Source organism: Oryctolagus cuniculus, chromosome 3 (genome assembly GCF_964237555.1).
Source record: "Oryctolagus cuniculus chromosome 3, mOryCun1.1, whole genome shotgun sequence".
Lineage (NCBI taxonomy): Eukaryota > Metazoa > Chordata > Mammalia > Lagomorpha > Leporidae > Oryctolagus > Oryctolagus cuniculus.
Genome location: NC_091434.1, coordinates 143,404,839 through 143,432,455, shown reverse-complemented (window position 1 = coordinate 143,432,455; position 27,617 = coordinate 143,404,839). Strand labels below are relative to the sequence as shown.

Genomic DNA, 27,617 nt, shown 5'->3' with positions numbered 1-27,617 from the left:
GAGATTCTCTCCTCCCTTCAGAGAAAGGCACCTCCCTCTTTGAAGACCTGTTCTTTCCACTGGGATCTCACTCACAGAGATCTTTTTTCCAGAGTGTCTTGGCTTTCCATGCCTGAAATACTCTCATGGGCTTTTCAGCCAGATCCGAGTGCCTTTAGGGCTGATTCTGAGGCCAGAGTGCTATTTAGGACATCCGCCATTCTATGAGTCTGCTGAGTATCTCACTTCCCATGTTGGATCACTCTCCCCTTTATTTATTCTATCGGTTGGTGTTAGCATCACACAGTTATTCTTAAGTGTTGAAAATTAACTGAAATGTGATCCCTGTTAAACATAAGAGTGGGAATAAGAGAGGGAAGAGATGTATAATTTGGGGCATGCTCGAGCTGACTTGCCCCAATTGGTAGAGTTGGAAACATACCAGGGGATTCCAATTCAATCCCATCAAGGTGGCATGTGCCAATGCCATCTCACTACTCCAAGTGATCAATTTCAGTTCACAATTTATCATAATGAAAGGACTAAGAGTCAAAGGGAGCACATAAACAAGAATGAATTTTAATATGTATATTTTATAGACAAGTTAATGGTATGTAGGGCTTATAATGCTCAATATATTTTTTAAAATTAATTTTATTTATTTGAAAGGCAGAGTTGCAGAGAAAGAGAGAGAGAGGTCTTATATCTGCTAGTTCTCTCCTCAAATGGCCCCAAAACTGGGGCTGGGCCAGGCCGAAGCCAGGAGCCTAGAGCTTCTTCTAGGGCTCCCACGTGACTTCAGAGGCCCAAGCACTTGGGCCATCCTCTGCTGCTTTTCCCAGGCACAATAACAGGCAGCTGGATCAGAAATGGAAGAACCAGGACTCGAACTGGTGCTCATATGGGATGCCGACAATGCAGCCAGTAGCTTAACTTGATATGCCACAACACCTGCTCTTTATTGCTGTTTATTTTTTTAATATTTATTTATTTATTTATTTATTGACAGGCAGAGTGGACAGTGAGAGAGAGAGACAGAGAGAAAGGTCTTCCTTTTGCTGTTGGTTCACCCTCCAATGGCCGCCGCGGCCGGCGCGCTGCAGCCGGCGCACCGCGCTGATCCGATGGCAGGAGCCAGGTGCTTCTCCTGGTCTCCCATGGGGTGCAGGGCCCAAGCACTTGGGCCATCCTCCGCTGCACTCCCTGGCCACAGCAGAGAGCTGGCCTGGAAGAGGGGCAACCGGGACAGAATCCGGCACCCCGACTGGGACTAGAACCTGGTGTGCAGGCACCGCAAGGCGGAGGATTAGCCTAGTGAGCCGCGGCACCGGCCTATTCCTGTTTATTTTTACACAAGAGCATGTGACTAGACAGTGTACCATTTTCTAAAATACATTTTTGTGAGAAAATGCAATCATTATAAATCTTTACAAGCAAGTTTCACAGTTAATTCCATAACACTTCAGACTCCTGTCCACTTAAGATATCTATGCTCCCAATCTCCTGGGCAAACATTTGGGGCAGGTACTGTGGTAGCAGATAAAGCTGTTGCCTATGACATTAGCATCCCATATGGGTGCCAGTTCGAGTCCCAGTTGTTCCACTTTTGATCCAGCTCCCTGCTGGTGTTCCTGGAAAAAGCAGCAGAGGATGGCCCCAAGTACTTGGACTCCTGGATCCCGATGGGAGACCTGGAAGAAGCTCCAGGCTCCTGGCTTCAGCCTGGCCAAGCCCCACTTTTGGGGCCATTTGGGGAATGAACCAGCAGATGGAAAATCTCTCTCTCTATCTTTCAAATAAATAAATCTTTTTAAAATATTAAACATTTGCTAATAAAACAAGAGATGCACATCAAGTAGTCTCGCCCTCCTTTCTCTTCGTGCTGGGTTTTTAGCAGACCTGAGAGGAAAGGCTGGTGACCATGACAGAAGCTCTGCTATGGTTTTACTCATGCCATTGCTGCCCACCCACAGTGAGAGGGCAGCAAGGCAGCAACAGCCTGTGACACAGGAAAAGGAAAATACACTCCTGAGGGTGTGGAGGAGACAAAACATTTGCGAAGGATCCACTGTAGCCCACAGACACAGATATTTGAAAGAGCTGGCTGGAAATACATTTAAACATAATTTCCAAGGAGAAAAAGAAAACCATGGCAGGACTGATAATTAAGCGTGTGGCTAAGATGGAAAGAACACTAAGAGAGGAGGTGTTGACAGAAAAAAATTAGAGTTACTAAAATTCAGCAGCAGAATTTATCTTCATTAGAAGCAGTGTAGGCATTAATGTATTGCAGAAATTTCAATTAATGATACAGAACACAATATTAGAAAACAAAATATGAAAACAAAGAATATATAATATGTTCAAATGATGGAAAACAAAGCAATTGAAAGAGGATTAGTAAACCTTAAGAATAGTAAAAACTGAACTGGGAAAGCAAAAATAATTAACAGTGAATTTCTGTTATGTACCATGCACTCTTCTAAGTGTTCTAACTTACTTGAGCCTCAAAACAATCCTGTCTGTTATTGTATTCCATTTTTAAAAAGATCTATTTATTTGTAAGAGAGAGAGAAAGAGTGAGATACCATCTATCCACCGGTTCTTTCCCCCAAATGTTTTCAAAAGCTGGGGCTGGGTTGCGTCACTCTGAAGCCAAGAGCCAGGAACTCCATCGAGGTGTGCTAATGTGCCTGGGAAGGTAATGGAAGATGTCCCAAGTGCTTGCATCCCTGCCACCCCTGGGAGACTTCAAGGTGGTTCTGGCTCTTGGCTTTAAGCCGGTACAGACCTGGCTTTTGTGGCCATTTGGGGAGTGAAACAGTGGAGCGGGTATAAGATTCTCTCTGTCTCTGTATCTGAAATAAATAAATAAATTTTTAAAAAAAAGAAAAACAGGGAAAAAATTCAGATAGGAGGGGTGCGAGTTGTGCCTCCACTTAGAATACCTGCATCCCATATCAAGAGTGTCCGATGATGGGGCCGGCGCTGTGGCGCAATGGGTTAACGTCCTGGCCTGAAGCGCCCACATCCCATATGGGTGCCTGTTCGGGACCCTGCTGCTCCACTTTCAATCCAGCTCTCTGCTGTGGCCTGGGAAAGCAGTAGAAGATGGCCCAACTCCTTGGGCCCCTGCACCCACGTGGGAGACCTGAAAGAGGCTCCTGGCTCCTGGCTTTGGATTGGTGCAGCTCCGGTTGTTGCAGCCAACTGGGGAGTGAACCAGCAGATGTAAGACCTTGCTCTTTCTCTCTCTCTCTCTCTCTCTCTCTCTCTCTCTGCCTCTCCTCTCTCTGTGTAACTTTGACTTTCAAATAAATAAATAAATTTTTTTTTTTTAAAAAAAAAAGGGTGTCTGATGATGTCCCAGCTGCTCCCCTTCCTTCCTTCCTTCCTTCCTTCCTTCCTTCCTTCCTTCCTTCCTTCCTTCCTTCCTTTCTTTCGGACAGGCAGAGTTAGACAGTGAGAGAGAGAGACAGAGAGAAAGGTCTTCCGTTCTGTTGGTTCACCCCCCAAAATGGCCACTATGGCCGGTACGCTGCGCTGATCCAAAGCCAGGAGCCAGGTGCTTCCTCCTGGTCTCCCATGTGGGTGCAGAGCCCAAGCACTTGGGCCATCCTCCACTGCACTTCCAGGCCACAGCAGAGAGCTGGACTGGAAGAGGAGCAACCGGGACAGAATCCGGCACCCCGACCGGGACTAGAACCTGGGGTGATGGCGCCGCAGGTGGAGGATTAGCCTAGTGAGTCGCAGCACCGGTGAGATCATAAATATTTTCTGTCTGTTCCCAGTTTATGTCACTCTGCATAATGTCTTCCAGCTCAAAATACTATTAATGATAGAAGTGCTTTAAAAGATGTGTTTTCCTTCTCTATATATAGCTATGCCCCATACCTCCTGTTCTATACAGGACAGCATGGGTTATGCCCATCCAATTAGCACACTTACTCTTTCACTCTCAAAAGTGTCTTTGTGTAGATGATAAGTTACAAGACCCTGTCCCATGTCCAGTCTTCCTTCCACTCCATCAAGTTGCTGGATAGCTGAGGAGAGAATGCAGGAGTTTATCAATTGAATTTCCAGGTAAAAATAGATGGAGCCCCCTGAACAGTCAGGTTTGCACACACAGGCAATTTCAAGATTGTGTGTAACAAGTTATCCATTTTCCTGGAGTCCATCATAATAAATTCTGTGCTAAGGATTCTGGATTCCAATCAAATGATTGATATGTTTTTTTGTTCTTGGTCAGAAATTATTTGAGAAGCAATATTCTTGATGATGTTCTCTCTCTTGTAAGAAACAAAGTTACTCACAGGGTGAGTTAGGAATATATCACTATATGTGCTTTCTGGAAAGCAGTTAAAGATTTTCCCTTGGGGCCGGCGCTGTGGCTCACGGGGTTACAACCAGGAGCTGCAGTGCAAGTTTCCCATCTGGGTGCCAATTCGAGTCCCAGCTGCTCCACTTCTTATCCAGCTCCCTGTTAATGTGGAGAGCAGCAAAGGATAGCCCAAGTGCTTAGGCCTCTGCACCCACATGGGAGACCTGGAAGAAACTCCTTGCTCCTGGCTTTGCCCTGGACAAGCCCTTGCCAATGGGGACATTTGAGAAGTAAACTAGCAGCTGGAAGACTTTGCTCTGCGTCTCTCCTCTCTCTCTGTAACTCTGCTTTTCAAGTAAAAGAAATAAATCTTTTTTAAAAAAAGTTTCCCTCATTGCTTTCCTCGCCCCTCACTAGTGTATAGCTCCTCTGTGTTGCTGTCAAGTGATCATTACCCATAGTCTCTCCTGACCATATTAATTTGTGTTTGAAGAAAGCCTACATCTCTCTGGACCTTTGTGTCTCCTCTGTAATATGAAGAGTTGGAAATGGAGTTGCCTGAATTTCCTCCTAAAAATCTATATCTATATGATTCTCTTGTCCCAGAACGATGTCACTTCTATGTCTCCAGCAGTGACCTCATGGTCAGGGACATTTCTTCATAACTAAATGCTATTCCCCTCCTTGTCTCATCCATCAGAGCGCTTGCCTTTAAATGAGCTGTAGCTTCCCCTTGCTATCTTTCCAGTCAATTTCATCCCTTTAAATCTCAGTGAAGCCTTGTGCTAAATTTCTGTACTTGTGTTAAAATTTCAAGGCCATTTCTTTATCAACCATTTCTGCCTATTCCTTTATAAACATTTGAGTCTACATCCATCTTCCTAATTGATTCCTTCTAGAAGAACTGAATATCAGCAGCCACCCCTTCTGTTCTGGCCCGTCAATAGATATCAGTTCCAGCTATGTGTTCTTCCTCAGTCCTTTGACTTTCTGTTCAAAGTCCATTGACTTAGAGTCTTCACAAAACCTTCTTAATCTTATACTAGAGCTTGTCTGGTGCCCTTAATTTTGGTGTCCTGAGCCTAAGCACAAACGTTGTCCTCTCTTTCTGTTCCATGGATCTGATCCTTCAAATCCCATATCTTCTCTCCTTTTCAAGTCACGTGTTTCAACTGACAGAAGAGATTAATTTAGATATACTGTTCTCTGGACTTTGGGTTTCAACCAAGAAGTGAGAGAGACAAGAGCCCAGAGTTACACTTATGTGGGATATTCAATGAAAGCGTCTGACTCTCATGACTGTTTTGGGCCTTCCTTAAAGATGGTCTAAGTGTCTTATTAATTAAAGACGGTTTTTCTAAGTTAAGTCTCGGTTGTATGTTCCTGGGACATTAAAGAAGTTTCCTTTGTACTAAGTCACAGGAGAGTTAACTTTGCTCCAAACTGTTTCTGCAACTCTGTCTCACTGCCCCTTCTCTGCTTTTGTCATTTTCAACGAAACTTAAACTTCCATTAAAAATTTAAAAAATACTAAGGAAAAAATTGAACTATAAGCATCTATCTTCATAGGACAAAAGGCAATGAAAGTTAAGGAAATAAGATGTGTTTAGTATCTTACTTTATGACAACCAAAGATTACAGGAGAGCAAAATGAAAATGAAGTCAGGTATTTTTATGAAAATTGGTAAAAATTTTACATGTGAATTCCAACCTGTTATTAAAATTTTCTGAGCCAGACAGAAAATTGAATGCAGACAAGCACAGCAGTCAGTGACAGTGACATTTCCTGACAGAGCAATTCTTTGCATATCAGCGGCACTAATTATATCCAATCTGACAGCAGCAGTTTAACCCATTCACCAGAGGAACGTGCTTCTTACAAGATCGGTGATCTAAGCATTTTCCTGAATGCCAATCTAGTCTGGCAATGTGTGTTTAAAGTGCACAATTCATGTTCAATGGCTAGTGCACAAACGATCAACATGACTTCCCATCAGCGCTCCAAAATGCTGTGTGTGTGCGTGTGTAAGTGAACGTATGAATTTTCATTTGGAAGCCGCATATTAAACCACAGTAGATATTTCTCCAAACACATTAAAATTTTGTTGTAAGGATAAGTCTGTTTCACTAAAGGCAGTACTTTCTAATGCCAGCCATGGCATGTGCCACCACAAATTGGTAATTTCTTAAGGATTTATTTTATTTATTTGAAAGACAGAGTTACAGAGAGAGAGAGGGAAAGACATACAGAAAAGGAAAGATCCTCCATTGCCTGGTCATTCCCCAAATGGCCACAACAGCCAGGGTTGGGGCCAGGCCAAAGCCAGGAGCCTGGAACTCCATAGGTTCTCCTATGTGGGTGGAAGGGGTCCAAGTACTATGTATCATCTTCTGCTGCTTTCCCAGGTGCATTAGCAGGGAGATGCATTGGAAGTAGAGCATCCTGGACTGGAACTAGGGCTCATATGGGAAGACAGCAGCTTAACCTGTTGTACCACAACACCAGCCTCCCCCTCTAAAAAAATGGTAATTCTTATTGACAATCTCATGCCTATAGGACATAAAGCCAAGTAAATTACTCAGGCAAAAATATTTTTTTGTAACTGAAAACATGTAGATTGGGTGTTTAAAATCATTCAATCAGAAGCTTAACTTTTACTTTTTACAGCTCATTCCTATCAAATGAACACTGTACTGCACCCTGCACCCATCCCTTAGCTGCACAATAACACCTCCCAGGAATCAAAGCTTAGGTTCAATGACTATGAAGAGGACAGGTTCCTGGGCCGGCCTTGTGGCACAGCAAGTTAAGGTACCACTTGGGATGCCTGTATCCCATATCAGAGCACTGGTTCCAGTCCTGTTTTCTACCCATTTTCAATGATCCAGCTTCCTGCTGATGCACCCTGCGAGGTGGCCCCTGCCATCCATGTGGGAGGCCCAGATGGAACTCCATGCTTCTGGCTTCAAACCAGTGGAAGGAAAAACTTTCTCGCTTTGTCTTTCTCTCTCTCTTCTGTCTCCCCCACTTCCCTATCTAGCTCTGCCTTTCAAGTAAATGAAAACAAATAAACTTGTTTTTTTAAAAAAGAGTAGGAATCCAAATATTCAGATCTGCCTCAGAGGTAGAACAAATTAAAAGGGAGCATAACAGGCACATTTTGCTTTAAAGATAAAAGTAGACAAACAGGAAACACTTGGCTAGTATTGTGAAGCAGTGAGTTAAACTGCAGCTTGCAACTCTAGCATCCTGTATCTGAGCACTGGTTTGTGTCCCAGTTGTTTCACTTACAATCCAGTTCCCTACTAATGCACCTGGGAAAGCAGCAGAAGATGGCTCAAGAGGTTGGACCCCTGCCACCCATGTGGGAGATTAGAATGTAGTTCCAGGCCCTTGGCTTTGGCCTGGCCGAACACTGGCTGTTGCAGAAACTTAGGGAATGAACCAATGGATAGATAATCAATCTCTCTCTCTCTCTTTCTCTCTCTCTCTCTTTCCTTTTCAAATGAAATAAATAAATGTTTAAAAAAAAAAAAACAGGAAAACACTTGACTTGCAAGGGTTGTGCTTAATGAAATGCTCAACAAAAGTGCTGTGCAGTCTCTATCAGTTCAAAGAGCAACCTCTCTAAGACCTAGTGGATCTGATGGTCATTTGTGAGCAAAGGGCAAAGCTTAAATAAGCAACAGGCAGAGAGTGGCGTGCCAAATTTGGAGGACAGAAATCAGAGCAGACTTCCTTCTCAAGCTTCTCTTTCCCATTTGTTCTGCCTAATTTACACCCACTAAAGGAACAAAATAGAGCACACTTAAAGAGGAAGCAACATTCTCATGTTATGAGTGGTTTTATTAATTACATTCCTTATAGCCACTTCTACAGGAGTTTATTTGGATCCACATGAAGATCTTTTGTCTAAACCTTTGATTAGGCTAAGTTTCAAATACTCTAGATTTCTGATTATAAATTGTAATTGGTCTGTTCCTTTTAGCATTGTTCATATTTTCTGAAAAAGTTGTTAAGTGTTTTAAAATAGCTCTTGCTAAATATTGCCTTTTTGTCCTCAGCTTTAGCATATTAAAATAACTTTATTATTCCCAGTGCCATTTAGTAAAGTTTTGCATTCTTTTATAGTTTTTGTGACATAAAGGGGAACAGGAGATGTGGCACTTAGCAAAATAATTCTATTAGTCTCAGATGGCAATGGACCATAGTAAAATTGACACCTTTTCCTGCATTAAGTGATTACATAAACACTGAACACTATTAATTTCCTTAATGTATCTTCCATCAGGGTCAGTTAGGAACATCAAATTAACTCTATGACTAGGATAGCATGATTTGTGACTGGAGAGACAGAAGGCTCACGAGGAAGTGGGAAGAGGGTGATAAAGCTGAGGCCCCTCAATTGTAGATGTCCATCATCCAACATAATAAGCAACTAGGTAAACGTCCCTGAGCAAACTCCGTACTCTGTAGGGCACAGGAGATGTGCAGGGCCCTTAGGGAATTCATAGTCATAAAAGACTTGGATGAGCATCTAGAAAATCTTTGCCAAACACTGGAAAGGCAAATTGTTGCCATCTCAGTTTTCATTGTCTTTAGTAAGGGCTAGGAGACCTTGAAGTCCATGTTGTAGCATTTGGAAGTTAATATGTGGGATTCCCCTCAATTGATGTAATCGTCTTTATAAAGAAATTATAGTCAGAGAGGCATGAGTACACTCAAGAAAAGGCTTTTCTCAAGAAACATACAAGTTCAGGAGCAGAGACCACAAGTATGAATGTACACAATGAACTTCATGAGTGGGGATTTAACCTAGCAATTAAAATGCTCATGTCTCATATTGCTATACTTGGTTTGATTCTTATCTCTAGCTCCTGACTCCTAAGTTCCTGCCCTGTAGACCCTGGGAGGAAGCAAAGATGACTCAACTGTTTGGGTTCCTGCCACTATGTGGGAGACCTGGATTGAGTTCCCAGCTCCAGATTTCAGCCCCAACCCAGCCCCAGCCATTGTGGGCATTTGAAGAGTGACTCTGGAGACAGAAGCTGTCTCTGTCTCTGTTGTTCTTTCTGTACCTCTCAAATAAACCAATTAATTGATTAGATTAACTTTGAGCATATAGACTGTTTTAGCATAGGCAGTGATACATGTGGCACCAGGAAATCATAGTAGAATCCTAGAGGCCTATTACTAATATTTCCATCCTCTTCTGTTCGATTTTAATGTGAATTTTTCTTTTATGTACATTTGGTTTAATTGATAATATGTATTAGTACATTAATCAATAAAGAAACAGCTTACTTCCAATTCATTGCTTCTGTTGAAAATGATAAATAATATCTGTGCATTCTAAGAATAAACACAGATCAATTTTACAATAAAATGGTAAGTGAAGCTTCAAAATAGGTGAGTGGGGAATTAAAGAACAATACTATTTTATTATTAAGAACAAGCATGATGTGGTGACCAAAATAATTCACAATATGTGGTGACATTTTATAGTATTCAAAGCCTACTTTCTCATACATTCTCCTATTTTATCCTTAAAACAACCTTGTGGAAATGCCATGGAAATTACCATTATTTTTATTCTCTGCAAAAAAAAAAAATAAATAAATAAAAGTGGCCAGAGTTTGAGATGTATGGCTGCTGAGCGGTAGCCTGAGGATTAAGAGCCAGTGTATATCAGCTCTTCTAGAAAGTAATCTAAGTTGGTTGTGGTTATCTGCATGTGTGACAGTATGGGAGGAATTACAAATAGAAATTTTAAGAGATAAATTAAAATAATAAGGGGTAAGTGCAGGCGAATATTCAAGGGGAGAAAAGCCAGAATACTCATATGTATTTTGTAAAAATTTAAAGGAAACCGATCAACTTCATTTGTCTTCCAAGTATGGAGAATTCTAGAGGCAAGGAGAGAACCGCCACAGGATGGTCGAGGGAAGAACAGTGGGCATTAACTCAACCAAGCACATCTTTACCAAGAACATCAGAAAAGGAGGGGAACAAACGAAAAAGATCTATGAAAGATGATAAAGTTGCCTGTCCTAAGGAAAGGGGACAGTGTGATGGCAACCCAAAACCTCGAAAGAAGGTACCAATTCCTCCGTTACCTGTAGATCTGCCACCCATCGACCTGGTTCACAGAGACATTTTGCGGGCCTGGGGTCAAAAGCTGAGGTTAAGCACTAAAGGCCCGAAAATAGGTCTGTATAAGCGACTATGTGAATATGCTTACCCACACCAGAAGCCTTCTTTACAGACTATTCCCAACACAGCAAAGGAGGTCAAGATCAAAACATCCTTACAAATAAAACCAAAGGTGGGCAAAGAGGAAACATCCCAGGAAAGTGCTAAGAAAACAGTGTGTTCCGCGGGGACCGATTCCATGGGGACCGACCCCCCTGAAGTGGCTGCTCCACTCCAGGAGGGCGTACCTGTGCTCCTGGAGGACGTGAATACAGTTGAGGTGACACCTTCTGCCCCAGAGGCTGTACTGGCCTCTTGGGCCAGAATTGTCGCTGGTGCTGGGAAAAGGAAGGCAGTGGAAACACCCCCAGAGGCCTCCAGTGACAGATGGTGTGTGGTCCATGGGAAAAGTCTCCCTGCAAACACACATGGTTGGGTTCAGCTGCAGTTTCATGCAGGACAAGCCTGGGTTCCTGAGAAGAAAAAAGGAAGAGTGACTGCATTCTTCTAGCTTCCTGCAAGTAATTTCCCACCCCCATACCTGGAGGACAATATGCTGTGCCCCGAGTGTGTCCACAGGAATAAAATCTTGTCAAAAAGCCTTCAATGGGACTAGAATATCAGGATTTAAAGGACATTTACAGCTTCTCTTTCCTTCTTTGACATCATCTAAGTTCTGGAGGAGTAGGGAGCCTGCGGAACCATAGCCATGACTGATGTTGATGTAAATTCAAGGCCCATCCCCTCACAGACCTACCTCATCAAGAACTACTGGTCACGTCACTACAAGCAACTTTGCAAAGGTACCTCTTGGGTCACCAACACCCTCAACAGGGGCATCTCTGAGTCCATTGTGATGGTTGTGAGCATCAAGCACCCGGAGATCATCCTGCACTTCCTGCTATCATGGGAAGACAAGACTGTGTCCCTGTGTGTTTGTGTACTCCACACAGGCCTGTGGCGTCTCCCATCTTGTGGTTCTTTTCTCTGTCACCAGCAAAGGAGGTTCATAGCTGAAGCAGTGGTTTCCTGTCCATTCAGCAAATAGCCCATGAGCGCATATAGGCTCTGGAGCTAAACCTGTTGCCTCTTCTGTAATTCTGCCTACTGAGATTGTGCGTCATATTGTCTGGGTTAGCATGCAGCATTACTCAACTGCTTTCCGTTAGAGAGCTAAATCCAGCTTGTAGATTTTGTTTTGTTTCACAGGATTGTTTATCCCCTTCAGCCTCTTCACCCTCTCTTTCTGTGAGAAATAGTGCCTAGAACAGACAGGGGCCAAGTGGTGACATCACTCAAAGGCAAGAAGAGCCGAAAGAACCGAGTCAGGATCAGGACAGAGATCTCTTTCTAGCTTTCACCTGCCAACTTCCTACTATGTGTCAGGTATGATGACAGTAAACAATGGCCACTGTGAAAAAAAAAATTTAAAGGAAACCTCTACTTCCAGCTGTGTTTAAGGGAAAATCATCAAAAACAATAAACAGTCAAGCAAAGAGGTAGATACACCCTTATTGCTAAGCCGAATGGTTTTCAGACCTGGACACGAGAGTCTCAGGGGGTCTGCATCTCTGCCTGGAGCCCATGCCTCCTCCTTCTGCTCATGTTCCAGAATTCCTGACCAGACGGCTCCAGTCACATCTGAGAACTTGCTCAATCCTCTTGCTTAGATTTAGTGTCCCTAGTCCCTAGGGTGGCTTGTTGGACATAGGAGCAGGGAAGAACGCGTGGATCATGGATGTGTGTGTTGAGATATACATATGTGAGGGAAGGTACAGACAAATAAAGGGAAGTGGGTATTTAACCTTGTGGAAACCAAATTTCTAAATCTGACCTTGGCATTTCAGGACATTTTAAAGGTATATTTATGAAGGTAGGAGGATTAAGACAATATGATAGCAGTCTTTTTTTTAAAGATTTATTTATTTATTTGAAAGTCAGAGATACAGAGAGACAGAGAGAGAGAGAGAGAGAGAGGACTTCTATCTGCTGGTTCACTCCCAAAATGGCCGAAATGGACAGAGCTGGGCTTATCCAAAGCCAGGAGCCAGGAGCTTCTTCGGGGTCTCCCACATGGATGCAAGATCCCAAGGATTTGGACCATATTCTACTGCTTTCCCAGGCCATAGCAGAGAGCTGGATTGGAAGTGGAGCAGCCGGTACTCAAACTGACACCCATATGGGATGCTGGCACTGCAGGAGGTGGCTTTACCCACTATGCCACAACTCTGGCCCCACAGTAGCAGTCTTTCCACTACACATAATGTTTAGGTGTTGAATAATGTGATAAGTAAGCATCGCTCCAAATGTAATCTTGCAATTCAGCAATGTTGGGGAACACCTAATCCAAAAGAATCAACATTAAAATAAAGATTATTAAATAAGCAGGCTTGAATCTTGAGTGTTCAAACTAAATCCAAGTCTCCAAGCTCAAATATCTCTGGTATTTCAACTTAGAGATGTGATTGTGATTGCTTAAACTAATACTTATTATTTTTTAAGAATCATGTTAAGAAAGAGATGTCAGGAGAGTGGATCTGGGTAAAGGGGTTTGTGATTTCAAATAAGAAAATAAAGTGAATGTCAAAAACTCTAGATGGTTTCTCATCTCTGGAGAGATTATTGATGGAACTTTGGAGTCCTTAGAAAATAAATCAATAGCCAACAATGGTTAGCTAGTGTTCTGAGGAAAGTTATAAAAAATGAAATTAATTGTCTTTTATTTTAGAACTTGCTGGTGGTTCATTTAATCTAAATATGCCCAGGTAGTTAGAACAGTTTCTCATGATATTCTGTCATGGATTAATGGAAAAGTACATGATGATAATACAGATAAGAGGATTTGTATCTGTTCAAACAGTCCAACTATTGAGTTCATTAATACTGGGCCATTGAACTCCAGGATTTAATCTGAGCTACATTTTAATGGCAGCATATAAGGAAAGAAAAGATTGTACATGACAAGTTAATGGTTGACCTCAAACTGATACTAACTATCCAATCAGTTTTCTGATGGAAGTCTAACAAGAAGCCTGGAACACTGTACTGAATGTGCAAAAATGAAGTTGAACCAGACATAGTCTGGGCTTAAAATAGAAGCTCTATACATGCAATTCAGTAGATGATAGCCACTTCCTTCTGTTTATTACCCATCTAAATGCATTTGGATTGTCTTTATTTTCTAAATGAAGAAAAGTATGGGTTTTCACTCTTTTTTTAATTTATTTATTTGAAAGTCAGAGTTAGAGAGAGGGAGGGAAAGAGAGAGAGAGCTTCCATCTGCTGGTTTACTCTCCAGTTAGCCACAATGGCCAGGGCTGGACCAGATCAAACCCAGGAGCCGGAAACTTCATCCAGGTCTCCTACGTGGCTGGAGGGGACCCAAACACTAGGGTCATCTTTCGCTACTTTTCCCAGGCTGTTAGCCTGGAGCTGGATCAAAAGTTGAATAGCCAGGACATAAACTGGTGCCCATATGAGATGCAGGTTTTGCAGGTGGCTGCTTTACCCATTATGCCACAATGCTGGCCCCAGTTTTCCACTTGTTCCTGAAGTAGCAATGCTACACAGCAGGACATAATAGCATCTCTCCACTACCTGCCTCACAGGGCAAGGCCTGAGTCCTCCAGAGGCATTGGAGGAAGAACAACAGCTGGAAGAGCCTTTATTTTTCCTTTGTGATTATAAAAATGGTACAAGCTGATAAGGAACAATATTCGAAACAATAAAGTTAGGTACAAAGAATAAAGCAAAAGAAATTCCTGCATCATCTTTACACAGAGATGCCCACTGCTTATGTTGACTGGCATTCTGGATGTCATCCTGTGTATGTGAAATGACACGATCCTAGTGTGCCTTCTGTGCAGGGAGAACACACCTAGGAACACGTAGAACTGCCTTTGTGAAACTAGTACAGGTGGGTTCACTTTGGTCCATAGAGCCTGAGTTTATTAAGCAGAAGGACAAATAGACTCTACACTTCTGCATCAAACACGGTGGGTCCTGCGCAGTCTGCAAAAGAGTCATAGCAGGAAACTGCATTTTCTTGGAAGGAGGCCATGTCAGAGGGAGGCTTCACCCAGAAACCTTGAGGGCAGCAGCCTGCCAGCCTGCGTGGGATCAAGGAGGCCTGAGTGGGATCAAGGAGATTTATCCCAAGTCACCAAGTCAGAAGGCAAACACTGTTTTGCTTTGTTGTTGTTTTAAAAATTCTTCGTTTACTTATTTATAAAAAGGTAGAGGGATAGAGAAAGACATACAGAGTTCCCATTTGCTGGTTCACTCCTCTCAGTGCTTGCGATGGCTCAGGCTAGGAGTGGCCAAAGCCAAGAGCTAAGAACTCAATCTAGGTCTCCCATGTGGATGGCAAGGACCCAAACACTTGAGCCATCACCTGTTGCTTCCTAGGTTCTGCATTAACAAGAAGCTAAAGCCAGGAACAATAGCTTGGAATCAAATCCGGGTACTCTGAAATAGAATGTGAACATCTTAACTGCTAGGCTAAATGCCTACCACCACAAGACTAAACTCTTGTAGCTAAAGTCCTGTATGCCTATTGGAGTAGAGATGTTTACATATTGAATATGAACTTTAATGTTACTTGTAACCAGAAGCTAGTGGGATGTGGTGTATTTTGGTTTCATCAAAGAGCTTACTCTGGTTTCAACTCTAGTGAGTATCATTTTGCCTGAGTAAATTAGAATGGACCATGTGTACATTGCAAAATCTTTTTGTTTATTTTTGGCCTGAAGTTTAAAATTCTGATGGGAAATAGCACTTCTGAAGGGACTGGGAAGATAGATATGAGGAAGTTGTACTCTGAGGAGCAGGAGGACATCCAAGGGCCTCTCCTACTGCTCCAGGCAACTGATGGCCAAGTCTCCAGACAGAAAAGCCAACCAAAAAGAAGGAATCAAAGGGCATATGCCTCACAGTACAGTAGGGCTGCACTCCTCTCCTGGAGGGCCTCTAGACCCTACTCATGGGGCGTGCCAGGGACTCCATCTTGCACACACCTTAGGATGTGAGGAGAGAGCACCATAGTAGAAAAGCAAACCAGCAAACCCTGGGCCTCCCGACTCATCAGATGTCATCCTTCACAGTAAAAAGATCACTGGCATAATCTTTATACTATCCTCTTATTTTCTTTTTTAAAATTATTTTTAAAGCATTGAGAAACATGTAAACACTGTACATATTTTTGGAGTATTCCATGATTTTTTTAGATTTATAGAACTGGTAATGTCCAATGAACTTAAATATTTATCTCATAGCATTTCGCATTTACTTACAGTGAAAACACTCAAAATCTCATCTTATTTTTTTCTCAATAGAGAAATACACAGTACATGAACACCATCTATAGTCACCCTACCATGCAATATAACCCCAGAACTGCTGACTCCTATCTTATCCAGTACCCATCAATCCTCCTGATCTCCTCCTTCCCTCCCCAGCTTCTGGTAACTATCACTATACTTGCAACTTCTTTGAGATACCCTTTTTTCAAACCCCATATATGAATTAGGTCATGTAATACTTCTCTTTCTGTGCAAGGTTATTGTTTTTAACTTTTATTTAATAAATATAAATTTCCAAAGTACAGCTTTAGGATCACACTGGCTTTTTCGTCCATAACTTCCCTCCCACCTGCAACTATCCCATTCACATTAAGTTTCATTTTCAATTATCTTTATATAGAGAAGATCAATTTAGTATATACTAAGCAAAGATTTCAACAGTTTTCACTGACACAGAAACACAAAGTGTAAAGTACTGTTTGAGTATTAGTTATACTGTTAATTCACATCGTACAACACATTAAGGACAGAGATCCTACATGGGGAGTAAGTGCACAATGACTCCCGTTTTTGATTTGACAATTGACACTCTGGTTTATGGCATCAGTAATCACCCTAGGCTCTTGTCATGAGCTGCCAAGGCTATGGAAGACTCTTGAGTTCACCAACTCCAATCTTATTTAGACAAGGCCATAGTCAAAGTGGAAGTTCTCTCCTCCCTTCAGAGAAAGGTACCTCCTTCTTTGATGGCCTGTTCTTTCCACTGGGATCTCACTCACAGAGATCTTTCATTTAGGTCATTTTTTTGCCACAGTTCTTGGTTTTCCATGCCTGAAATACTCTAATGGGCTCTTCAGCCAGATCCGAATGCCTTAAGGGCTGATTCTGAGGCCAGAGTGTTGTTTAGGACATCTGCCGTTCTATGAGTCTGCTATGTATCCCACTTCCCGTGTTGGATCGTTCTCTCCTTTGTAATTCTATCAGTTAGTATTTGCAGACACTAGTCATGTTTATGTGATCTCTTTGACTCTTAATCCTATCATTATGATCAATTATGAACTGAAACTGATCAATTGGACTAGTGAGATGGCATTGGTACATGCCACCTTGATGGGAATGAATTGGAATCCCCTGGCACATTTCTAACTCTACCGTTTGGGGCAAGTCCGATTGAGCATGTGCCGAACTGTACATCTCCTCCCTCTCTTATTTGCACTCTTATATTTAACAGTGATCACTTTTCAGTTAAATTTAAACACCTAAGAATAAATGTGTGTTAATTAAAGATTCAGCCAATAGTATTAAGTAGAACAAAAAAAAAATACTAAAACGGAGAAAGTAGTAAGTTGTTCCTCGACATTCAGGACAAGGGTTGATCAAGTCATTGTTTCTCATATGTCCATTTCACTTCAACAGGTTTCCTTTTTGATGCTTGGTTAGTTGTCACCGATCAGGGAGAACATATGATATTTGTCCCTTTGGGACTGGCTTAATTCACTCAGCATGATGTGTTCCAGATTCCTCCATTTTGTTGCAAATGACCAGATTTCATTTTTTTTGACTGCTGTATAGTATTCTATAGATATGTATCCCATAATTTCTTTATCCAGTCTACTGTTGATGGGCATTTATGTTGATTCCAGTTCTTAGCTATTGTGAATTGAGCTGCAATAAACATTGAGGTGCAGAAAGCTCTTTTATTTGCAAAATTAATTTCCATTTGGGTAGATTCCAAGGAGTGAGATGGCTGGGTTGTATGGTAGGGTTATATTCAAGTTTGTGAAGAATCTCCAGACTGACTTCCATAGTGGCTTGACCAGTTTGCATTCCCACCAACAGTGGGTTAGTGTCCCTTTTTCCCCACATCCTCGCCAGCATCTGTTGTTGGTAGATTTCTGAATGTGAGCCATTCTAACCGGGGTGAGGTGAAACCTCATTGTGGTTTTGATTTGCATTTCCCTGATTGCTAGTGATCCTGAACATTTTTTCATGTGTCTGTTGGCCATTTGGATTTCCTCTTTTGAAAAATGTCTGTTTTGAGGTCCTTGGCCCATCTCTTAAGTGGGTTGTTTGTTTTGTTGTTTTGGAGTTTCTTGATCTCTTTGTAGATTCTGATTTTTAATCCTTTATCTGTGCATAGTTTGCAAATATTTTTTCCCATTCTGTTGGTTGCCTCTTCACTTTCCTGACTGTTTCTTTTGCAGTACAGAAACTTCTCAATTTGATGTAATCCCAAATGTTAATTTTTGCTTTGACTGCCTGTGCCTCCAGGCTCTTTTCCAAGAAGTCTCTGCCTGTGCCTATATCTTGCAGAGTTTCTCCAATGTTCTCTAATAATTTGATGGTGTCAGGTCATAGATTTAGATCTTTAATCCATGGTGAGTGGATATTTGTGTAAGGTGTAAAGTAGGGGTCTTGCCTCATGCTTCTGCACGTGGAAATCCAGTTTTCCCAGCACCATTTGTTGAATAGACTGTCCTTGCTCCAGGAATTGGTTTTGGATCCTTGATCAAATGTATGTTGGCTGTAGATGTTTGGATTGATTTCTGGTGTTTCTGTTCTGTTCCATTGGTCTATCCATCTGTTTCTGTACCAGTACCTTGCTGTTTTGATTATAACTGCCCTGTAGTATGTCCTGAAATCTGTCATTGTGCAAAGTTATTTTACTTAGAATAATGACATCCATTCCTATCCACGTTGTTGCAAACAGCAAGATTGCATTCTTTTTTCATGGCTGAGTACTATTTTGTTGTGTATATCTATCACATTTTTTATTCATTCATCTGTGGGGAGACACTTAAGCAGTTTCTATTTCTTGGCTATTGTGAACAGTGCTGCACTAAACATGGGAGTGCAGATGTCTCTTCAACAGTCTGATTTCGTTTCCCTTGGGTAAATACCCAGGAATGGGATAGTGGGACCATATGGTAGTTCAGCTTTTTAAATTTTTGAGGAACGTCCACATTGTTTTCCACAATGACTTGTACTAATTTACATTCCAACCAACCGTGTACAAGGATTCTCTTTTGTACACATCCTCATAACACTTGCTATTATTTATCTTTTTATAATAGTCAGTCTTACTGGAGTGAGGTGACATCTCATTATTGTTTTGGTGTGCATTTACCTGATGATTAGTGATGTTGGGTAACTGTATGCCTTATTTTGAGAAATGTCTGTTTAGAGCTACTGCCCATTTTTAAACTGTATTATTTGGTGTTTGCTATTGAGTCGTTTGAGTTCCTTATATATTCTGGTTATTAACTCCTTCTCAGGTATATAAATTACAAATATTTTCTACTCTTCTGTAGGTTGTATTTTTCATACCATTGGTTGCTTTCTTTGTTGTGTAGGATTTCTTTAGTTTGGTGAAATCTCTCTGTTTTTGCTTTTCTTCCCTGTGTTTTTGGGGTTATGAGCTAGAAAATCTTTGCCTACTCCAATTTCCTGTAGTGTTTTCCCTGTCTTTCTTCTAATAATTTCAAAATTCTAGGTCTTACATTTATACATTTAATCCATTTTGAGCTAATTTTTTGCGTGTTGTAGAATATAGGAGTCTAATTTTATTCTTCTGCATGCTAGTATCCAATTCTCTCAAAATCAGACACTGAAAAGAGTATTCTTTTTCCAGTGCATGTTCTTAGCACTTTAGACAAATATCTGTTGGCTTCTGGCTGTGTTTTACTATTTTGAAGCTAAAAATCTAATTTTCAATAGAGAATATATATATATATATATATACACACACACACACACTCAAATCCTTGAGGCTAAAATCTAATTATATAGAAGTGTAATATACTCTATATGTGTATATGTGCATGTATATATTAGAATATTGTTTTTACTGGAGTTTTGGATTTTGACTAAATGTTTATTCAAATTAAAGCACAAATTCAACTTATTCAACACAGAAACGCAATTTTTTAATTGAAGTTTGAAAATAATTTTAGTAATTTAATTTTTTCATTAGACTAAACTTCTGGACAAATTGTTCACTTAAGTCTATACTCATATTCTAAATCTTTAAAATGTTTCATTGGAAAATTCAGCTATATTTGGCTTCCTTTTTTTGAAAGTTGATATTAAAATAAGGGAGTGCTTTTCATAATTTTGGGGGAGAAAAGGAATGAAGTTAAAACTTAGAACTCACCATTTCCTCCTGCCTTAAATTTTTAATTGAATTTGAAGTTCCTATAAAGCTGGCTCTTTTGAAAAGTGTGTAGAGTTTTTGCTTTATCCCTGGTGTTACTTCGCTGTAAAAATCACCAACAGAAGGGAGAATGACCCATTCTCCCTATGTGTTATGGATATGGATGGTTTTCTTTGGAAAAATGGAAGGTTATTGCGTCTGTTGAGTCTACGGAATAGATTCTACCGAGCAATGAAACTCATTTTCAGTAGCTTAGAATTGGAAACAGAATTATTGCCAAGATATTTGTTAGGTCTTTACAAGTAAAACCAAGAATTATCTCAAATGAGACCAGGTGTGTGGATCTTTTCAGACCAAATGAGCACTGCAATGATTTGCCCATGATATTTCCCATGAGAATTCATGAATAGTCACTTCCTATTTTCAGTTTTTGAAAAGTTCACTTTGAAGCTTAGGATATAAGTCACATGGTTATAAAAGAAAATGACATTTTGTCTGATAAATTAATATTCCCCATAACAATATGGACTCATCATCCTTTTTCACTTTATGAAATCCAGATGCATGAAATGATGTTCTCTTGATGATTTACTTCTGCTCTTCTTGCGTATGTTAGCATGAAAGAATAAAGCATAAGACAGATAATGATATTTCAGAATAAACACTTAACTTTCATAAATAATTTCCCTTGCTTCATTCAAAGCACCATTTTGCTAGAGATAACTTATTTGAGTCATTTGCTTTAATCCTGAGTAAATGACTCATGCATTAGTAACAAATGGAAGTTGTAGCAGATCATGTGTGTAACTGTCCCTGAAAAAAAATGAGTTGTTCTAGCCTCAGATCCCTGGCCAGCAAAAACTATTACATTCTCCCATCAGCAGCCTTCCTATTCCTCCACTTCACCCAGCCCAAACAAAACAGGAAAGATTCACTCATTCACTCTTTTTTAAAAAACGCCATTTCTCTGTTTATAAAAAAGGAGAAACTTAGCAAACGTTTTAAAATAGCAACAAATATGCAAATAAAATCACGTCAACAACATTAATAAATGCAAAAAGAGAGGAAAGATGTTGGAGAGAAAGAAATTTGTTTTAACTGGGCATCTGCAGATAACAGACATGAGTATCGCTTTTCAAGGAATGATGTTAGAGACGAGTCAATTGCCTGATTTACATGGACGAAACCCAGACATAGGGAATTTAAATAATTTGCCCAAAGGTGAATGGCTATTCCACTCCAGGGCCACCTGAATCCTGTGCTGTGGCCACATTTCCATGTGGTTTTTCCTTACCAGACAGTTGGTTTGGATCCTTTTTGAATAATACAGAATGAGGCTTAGAGTAGTGGATTTGCTTCTGAATTCACCACTTTACATATGTACTTGTCATCCCAGCTTTAAGTGTCAGTCCTAACCATGACAGATTACGGTTGGTTCCTCCTACCACATCAAAGGCCTCACTTGAGGTAGAGATATTGGTTTAGATAAGTTTCTGATTTTATATTACCTGTTTATTAAAGATGATATTGGATTAAAATGCAGGGCAGGCATGAGCTTGGATAACTGGGTAAATGACTGTCCTTTGTTTCTCCTAAATTCACGTCCATCCTTCCCAGGGGACAACTATGGGAAGGTTTTCTCTGCCTGGTAAGTTAAGAGGGTGCATTATTGTGCTGACTAGAGCAGCATGGAAAAAAATGTTTTCACTCACGTGTAGTGCTCATACTATTTAGCCTCTTTTTGTCGTCGTTACTGTCTGTTTTGTTGTTCTAATACTAATTTCTTAATCCAGTGTTTCTCAAAGTATGGTTGTTGGGTCACCTGCATCAGAATCCTGCTGTTAATAATGGAACCTCTCTATAGTCATTTGTAAAATAATTAAAATGGTTTACATTGTGATTATTTAAGAGCTATTTTATTAAAATATATTCACTTCATTTGGAAATATTTCCTTCCATTTAACATGAGAGAATTTTAAAAGATCATTCCATTAATATTTTGCCCCTCCCAATATTTTCCTTTTCTTCCTTCTCTCTCTCTTCTCGCCCTCTTTCTCTTTTTTACTTTATTTCATCTTTTTTCCTCCCTTTCTGCATCCCTTCTTCCCTTCTTTCCTGCCTCCCTCCCTCCCTTCCTTCCTTTTGTTTTTTCCCTCCCTTCCTTCCGTTTTTTCCCTCCCTTCCTTCCTCCTTATTTTTCTAAGAGCTCATTCTAACTCAGCCCATAACTTTCTGTCAATGCTTTACATAGCACTGACCATGATCATATTGATGAAAGTGTAAGCTTTCGTTTTGTTTTTAATTGAGATCTTGACTTTTTAACTCATTTGAAGATGGTTTTGTGTTATTTCATTCATCCAATAAACAGTAATATCTGTTGTGTTTCTCTGCCTAGGATAAAATAGGATATATTGAGTTCTTTTTTTTAATGTTTTGTGGGAACAAAATAAGCCTAGTGATTAAGACACCTGCAGCCCATATCAGAGTTTATGGGTTCAATTCTCTTTTAATTAATTAGTTAATTTGAGAGGCAGAGTGAGAAAGGTAGTGGTGAGAGATCTTTCATCTGCTAGCTCACTTCCCAAATGGCCACAATGTCTGGGGCTGGGCCAGGCCAAAACCTGAAGCCAGAAACTCCATTCTGGTCTCCCACATGGGTGGCAGAGGCCCAAGTATGTGGGCTATCTTTTGCTGCTTTCCCAAGGAGCATTGGCAGGGAGCTGGATTTGAAGCAGAGCAGCCAGTACTCAAACTGCTGCTCTGATGTATAATGTCACCCTTGCAAGCAGGGGCTTAACTAACTGTGCCACATCAGCCACCTAGTTATACTGGGTTCTAGAACAGAGCTATGGACAAAAATATGAGGATCCAGAGGCCTACAAGGAATGAGAAAGATTTTCCTAAGGAATTTTATTGTAAGTCAACTATGATGGCTGTTTTCCATTCAACACAGTATTTTTCTACTTTCATAATATAAAATGGTCCCCTTATTATAGATGCAAAAATGGTTTGGATTCACTTATTTATGCTTTTTCATGAATATACACATTCTGAAACATATGTTTATGTATTTATTTATTTATTTGAAAGGTAGAGAGACAGAGAAAATAAAGAGAGGGAGAGACAGAGATCTTCCATCCACTGGTCCAGTCCCTACATGGCTGCAACAGCCAGGGTTGGGCTAGGTCAAAGCCAAAAGCCAGGAGCTTCTTCCAGGTCTCCCACATGGATGGCAGGGACCAAAGCACTTGTGACAGCTGCCTTTCTCAGGACATTAGCAGGAAGCTGGATCTGAAATGAAGCAGCTGGGACTTGAATCAGCACCCATAGGGGATGCCAGCATCACAGGCTGCATCTTTACCTGTTACACTGCAATGCCAGCCACGAATATACACATATTTAAAGATATGGTTATGTATTCATTTATTTGAAAGGCAAAGAGAGAGAAGACGGGGTGGGGGGAGAGAGAGAGAAAATCTTACTTTTGCTGATTCACTCTTCAAATGTCTATAACAGCCAAGAATGGGCCAGGCAGAAGCTAGGAGCCAGGAATCCAATCATGTCTCCCACACGGGTGGCAGCAAACCAAATATTTGGGACATTATTTGTTATCTACCAAGTGCATTATCAGGAAGCTAAGTTGGAAATGGAGATGGGACTAAATCCCAGGCACTTAACCCATATGGGATGCAGGCATCCCAATTGGTGGCTTAATTCACTGTGTCACAATGCCTACCCATATCCACATTACATATATACAAATTCTCAGTCTCTCTACCTATTGTAGAACAAAATTGCACATTAGTGACACTTGTCACTTATCCTGTGAAATACATTGTTTGTCTTTGACCAATGTTTCAAAATACATTAAATATATAATCTAAAGTTTGACTTAAAAATAAAGTGGATGGTGTTGGTTCTTCCCATTCTTCTAGGGTTTCCATGGGGCAAAATTAGGCAGACTTTTTAAATAAAAGGATATTATTAGATTTTTATCACAAATTTGTTTTTCTTTCACTAGATGCATCTAACAGTTTAATCCCTCAGGAAGTACTATGGATGAATTTTCAATGAGGCATCCAGCTGCTGAATATATTTCTACCTTGGTTGTTTTTTTGTTTTGTTTTGTTTTGTTTTGTTTTGACAGGCAGAGTGGACAGTGAGAGAGAGAGAGAGACAGAGAGAAAGGCCTTCCTTTGCCGTTGGTTCACCCTCCAATGACCGCTGCAGCCAGTGCGCTGCGGCCGGCGCACCGCGCTGATCCGAAGCCAGGAGCCAGGTGCTTCTCCTGGTCTCCCATGGGGTGCAGGGCCCAAGCACTTGGGCCATCCTCCACTGCACTCCCTGGCCACAGCAGAGAGCTGGCCTGGAAGAGGGGCAACCGGGACAGAATCCGTCATCCTGACCGGGAATAGAACCCGGTGTGCCAGTCCCACAGGCGGAGGATTAGCCTATTGAGCCGCGGCGCCAGCCTCTACCTTTTTTTGATAGAAACTTTAATTTGGAGACAGAGATAGAGACTGATCATCATACCACAGGGAGCTTTTTCTATCTCCTTAGCAGTGAACATGCTTTTCTTGCCGGAAGGTCTCACATCAGCTCTGCTTCCGTGGGTAACTCATTCACTGACATTGCATATGCCTGTTTTTCAGTCCTAGACCCCGAGCCCTCCATTGTGACTGCTTGCAGTGACCCACAGGTCCTGCAGAGAGGAATACAACCCTCTGACTTTGCTAATTATCCTGCTGTGACCACACCTGCTCTGCAATGGGTGCCATGCACAGAGAACAACCTCATCATAGGCAGCGGGTTGGAAAGTGCCTGGTCTGTGTAGAACAATCCAATCACTTTGGTGTTTCTTAAGAAAAGCATAGAAAGAGAAGAGGTAGAGGTCAGGTTCTATGCAGTTCTGAGCACTGCACTAAGGAGTTTTGGATTCAATCCTCTAGTTCAAAGCAAAAGAAGACAAACAAAACCTAATACAGCATTCTGCGGAGGAGCTGCTGAAGCACAAGAATGCTAAGGTTGTGCTTGAAAGGGCTAACACGGTTTTTCCTTGAACATCCCAATAAAATGATTTGGAAATACACAGGAGCAAATGCCAGTATCAGCCCCTCCCCACCCTGTTTCTAAGGACGAAGCTTGTGTTGCCCTGATCCATTGTTGATCTAATATCCTGCTCCTGCTGAATTCATGACCTCTGCTGTGTATCTCACCTTCTAAAATGACTTTCCTTCTCCCTTGCCTTGCTTTGATCCTCCCTGGAAGCTGCTCAAATCCCAGGACACCAGTGTGTGGCTGACATTTACTGAAGGCTCAGAACACCCAACAGCTAATTCAAACAGCAACTTTGAATTGAATATTAGACCTCACTATTCTTAAAATCGATCAGTTTTGCTTTACAAGAATTTTCCACCTTCTTGAGATTGACTCTTAGTCCAGTCAAAACTTCTGTCTTTTCAAGTTGCCACACTCTGACACTGAATGCCTTTAATCACAGCCATTGAGCTTTCTCCTCCTTATCCCCTCCCCAAAGTTTAGATAAGAACTCTTTATACACCCAAAATTGCATCAAAAAGCATGGGTAATCAAAAGTCTATCCAGATAGTCTCGAGTCTCTGAGAGAACAAATTTGACTAACTTATTGCACGTATAGAGAAAAATGATATTTAATAGAGGACGTTTTTCAGAATGGTGTTAAGTGTTAGAAGGTTGGAGTAGTGTTAGAACAAGTGACTATGCATATGAAAAAAAAAATCTCTCACTTCTTTACATCATACAGGCAAACATCAATTCCAGGTGAAGCAAAGTTTTAAGAAAAAAAGATTTTTTTTTCTTTAAATTCTTTGGATCTTGAAGCATGAAAATATTTCATATACAATATGATAATAATAGAACCATAAATGAAAATATTGAAAAAACCAAGTATATAAAATTTAAGAAACATGTTCATAAAAAAGGTCATAGGAAACCAGAGAAAATATCTTCCATACATATATCTGGCAGAAGTTTGTTGTCCAGAATAATATAAGGAATCCCTTTAAAATAGTAAAGGATATGAAAATCCTACTGAATTTGAGTCCAAAAATGAGTAGACATTATATTGAAGAGAAGCAAAACTAGGCAATGAAAATATGCTCAACTGCATTAATAATAAAGGAAGTACAAATTAAGAGCTCAGTGTTATAAATATTTTACCTTAATTATATTGGCAAGGTTTTCTTTTACAAACACTTGATATTGTCATATTAAAAGAGGTGGGCAATTAGATTTCATACACTGGGGCTAGTGTTGTGGCATAGTAGGTTAAGCCACTGCCTGCAATGCTGGCATCCCATATGGGCACCAGTTTGAGTCCTGGCTGATCCACTTCCCTTCCAGCTCCCTACTAATGCACCTGGGAAAGCAGAGGAGGGTGGTCCAAGTGCTTAGGCCCCTGCACCAACATGGGAGATGGGGATGAGGCTCCAGGCTTCTGGCTTCAACCTGGCCCAGTCTCAGCCAGTACAGCCTTTTGCAGAATGAAACAGCGGATAGATGATATCTTTCTATATATCCCTCTCTCTTTCTCTGTAACTCTGACTGTCAAAGAAATAAATCTTTTTTTAAAAATTTATACATTATTTTTGAAAGTATAAACTGGTGCAAAAAGTTTGGAAAATATTTTCTTATTTTAAAATATACAGGTAGCATGTTTTATGACCAAGCAATTATTGTCGGTATAGCATAGCTTACACATTTCTACCAGTAAGTATGCACAGGAATGTTTATAGCTAGAGACAGATGTTGTAAAATCAATTAAGCTGCTGCTTGGGATGACTGCATCCCACATCAGAGTGCCTAGGATTGAATCTTGCCTCTGCTTCCATTCCAGCTCCTTCTAATGCATGCTTGGAGGCATCAGACGTACTTTGGTTTCTTCCCCCACCCCTTGTGGAGACCTGTATGGTGTTCCTAGCTCCTGACCACCCTTTAGTTACACACAACTAACAACAGAGTATAGGGATTGAGTTTCACCCCAGATTCTGGTCAACTTCCTGTGAATGTCTGTGAACTGCTTGGCTTCCTGCCGCCCACATGGTAGATCTGGTTGGCATTTGTGTTTCTGGTCTCCAAACTAGTCCCAGCTGTTGCAGGCATTTGGTGTGTGAGCCAGAGGGTGAAGGAACACCTTCATCTCTCTCTCTCTCTCTCTCTTTCTCTCTCTCTCTCTCTCTTTCTTTGTGTGTGTGTGTCTCCTGTTTTATTGTTTCATTGTTTGCCATAGCAAAAATGTAAAAACAAATAAGAGAATAATACATTCTATGTGGATCCATATCCTTAGAGAAATACAAAGGAATGGACTCTAACTGCAGGCATCAATCTAAGTGAATTTCAGATTCTGTATTGAAAGAAAAAAATAAGTATCAGAAGACTTCCTATAGATTGACACTGTTTTATTAGCTCAAAAAGGAGCAAAATTAAGTAATACATAAGTGAAACTAATGGATATCAACAATTGAATATATTGTTCAATTGAATATGTTGTTCAATGAACAAACATTGGGAGTAACCGCAAAGCAATGGGATCTTACGGGAATACATAGGGATTTGCAATGGCCTTAGACATGTTGTCTTCAGCAGACTGGTAGGCTCACAATGTTTGATTCTGTGTCAAGTTCAAGATGGCAT

General features: G+C 40.8%; 1 protein-coding gene and 1 pseudogene across 14 annotated transcripts in view; both read left to right on the top strand.

Annotated features, from left to right (window-relative positions):
• MAGI2 (membrane associated guanylate kinase, WW and PDZ domain containing 2) overlaps positions 1–27,617 on the top strand; it is a 1,584,028-nt gene that overhangs the window by 621,981 nt on the left and 934,430 nt on the right. The window lies entirely within an intron of this gene.
• Positions 553–25,881, top strand: LOC127491805 (developmental pluripotency-associated protein 4 pseudogene; annotated as a pseudogene).